Source organism: Procambarus clarkii, unplaced genomic scaffold (genome assembly GCF_040958095.1).
Source record: "Procambarus clarkii isolate CNS0578487 unplaced genomic scaffold, FALCON_Pclarkii_2.0 HiC_scaffold_98, whole genome shotgun sequence".
NCBI lineage: Eukaryota > Metazoa > Arthropoda > Malacostraca > Decapoda > Cambaridae > Procambarus > Procambarus clarkii.
The window spans coordinates 3,136,570-3,139,613 of NW_027189131.1; positions in this window are offsets into that span (position 1 = coordinate 3,136,570).

Here is a 3,044-nt window from a genome sequence, read left to right on the forward strand (position 1 = left end):
ACATGTTTGAAAGAAAACCTGCTGCCAGTATACACCAATATATATATATATATATATATATATATATATATATATATATATATATATATATATATATATATATATATATATATATATATATATATGCGGTCATTGAATATGACCGCATATTCTGTATTTAGTCTTGTCCTTACTGGACAAGACTGTCCAAGTAAGGACAAGACAAGAACATATCGATGCCAACACAGAAGACAATGTCCAACATAACAGGCTAATTACACTGGATTAATCTTTGTGTTTAGATAGGAGATGCCTCGTATGGGCCAATAAGCCTTCTGCAGCCCCTATGTTTATCCCTTATGTATCCCCCCATGTTTTCACCTTCATTGTATTATCACCTGACCTAATGCGGGTATAAAATCAACTAGTATTGTAAGATCTGTTCACTTGAGAATGAACCATGGAGGTTCGAAACGTCGTGCAAATTATACAAATAAGTGTAATACACTCTATAGTAAATCACTTCTTTTCTTCACCTTAAAAGTACGAAAATGAGTTTTGGAGAACTCCTATTTCAATTAAGCCCTGATGCTAAGAAAATAGTTAGAGGGATAGAAGCCCTAAACCAGAAAATAATAAATACAGAATATGCGGTCATATTCAATGAAACATGTTTGAAAGAAAACCTGCTGCCAGTATACACCAATATATATATATATATATATATATATATATATATATATATATATATATATATATATATATATATATATATATATATATATATATACATATATATATATTATATAAGTTTCTTAAGGATCTTGGTTCCAAGCTCATTGACACCACAAGAGACCCTAGAGCAGCAAGTGATGTCTTTCAGCGCCTCAGTGTCGCGTTCCAGAGGGGGAATGCCCGCTGCATCCTCGGTTCCTGCCCGGCGTCGGAGGAGCTCGAGGAAATCTACAGCCTCTAGGAAGCAAACTTTTTCTTGTGTCCTCTTAATGTTCATTTTTTGTATAAAATCAGATATGTAACTGTATAACCTTGCATAATAAAGTGTTCACCATAATAAAAAAAGGGGGAGTGGTGGGTTGTTGGAGAAGCTAACACTCTTTCGTATTCAGAGTTACATGACAAGTTTTTCCCTGAATGCTCTGTGTTCTCTTCTCTGACGCTGTTGGTCCCTATAATTGCACCAGTGGTGGTACCCCTATATATATATATATATATATATATATATATATATATATATATATATATATATATATATATATATATATATATATATATATGTCGTACCTAGTAGCCAGAACTCACTTCTCAGCCTACTATTCAAGGCCCGATTTGCCTAATAAGCCAAGTTTTCCTGAAATAATATATTTACTATAATTTTTTTCTTATGAAATGATAAAGCAACCCTTTTCTCTATGTATGAGGTCAATTTTTTTTATTGGAGTTAAAATTAACGTAGATATATGACCGAACCTAACCAACCCTACCTAACCTAACCTAACCTATATTTATAGGTAAGGTTAGGTTAGGTAGCCAAAAAAAGCTAGGTTAGGTTAGGTTAGGTAGGTTAGGTACACGAAAAAACATTAATTCATGAAAACTTGGCTTATTAGGCAAATCGGGCCTTGAATAGTAGGCTGAGAAGTGCGTTCTGGCTACTAGGTACGACATATATATATATATATATATATATGTCGTACCTAATAGCCAGAACTCACTTCTCAGCCTACTATTCAAGGCCCGATTTGCCTAATAAGCCAAGTTTTCCTGAATTAATATATTTACTATAATTTTTTTCTTATGAAATGATAAAGCAACCCTTTTCTCTATGTATGAGGTCAATTTTTTTTTATTGGAGTTAAAATTAACGTAGATATATGACCGAACCTAACCAACCCTACCTAACCTAACCTAACCTATATTTATAGGTAAGGTTAGGTTAGGTAGCCAAAAAAAGCTAGGTTAGGTTAGGTTAGGTAGGTTAGGTAGACGAAAAAACATTAATTCATGAAAACTTGGCTTATTAGGCAAATCGGGCCTTGAATAGTAGGCTGAGAAGTGAGTTCTGGCTATTAGGTACGACATATATATATATATATATATATATATATATATATATATATATATATATATGTCGTACCTAATAGCCAGAACGCACTTCTCAGCCTACTATTCAAGGCCCGATTTGCCTAATAAGCCAAGTTTTCATGAATTAATGTTTTTTCGTCTACCTAACCTACCTAACCTAACCTAACCTAGCTTTTTTTGGCTACCTAACCTAACCTTACCGATAAATATAGGTTAGGTTAGGTTAGGTAGGGTTGGTTAGGTTCGGTCATATATCTACGTTAATTTTAACTCCAATAAAAAAAAAATGACCTCATACATAGAGAAAAGGGTTGCTTTATCATTTCATAAAAAAAAAATATAGTAAATATATTAATTCTGGAAAACTTGGCTTATTAGGCAAATCGGGCCTTGAATAGTAGGCTGAGAAGTGAGTTCTGGCTACTAGGTACGACATATATATATATATATATATATATATATATATATATATATATATATATATATATGTCGTACCTAGTAGCCAGAACGCACTTCATAGCCTACTATGCAAGGCCCGATTTGCCTAATAAGCCAAGTTTTCATGAATTAATTGTTTTTCGACTACCTAACTTACCTAACCTAACCTAACTTTTTCGGCTACCTAACCTAACCTATAAAGATAGGTTAGGTTAGGTTAGGTAGGGTTGGTTAGGTTCGGTCATATATCTACGTTAATTTTAACTCAAATAAAAAAAATTGACCTCATACATAATGAAATGGGTAGCTCTATCATTTCATAAGAAAAAAATTAGAGAAAATATATTAATTCAGGAAAACTTGGCTTATTTGGCAAATCGGGCCTTGCATAGTAGGCTGAGAAGTGCGTTCTGGCTACTAGGTACGACATAGCCAGTACATATATATATATATATATATATATATATATATATATATATATATATATATATATATATATATATATATATATATATATATATATA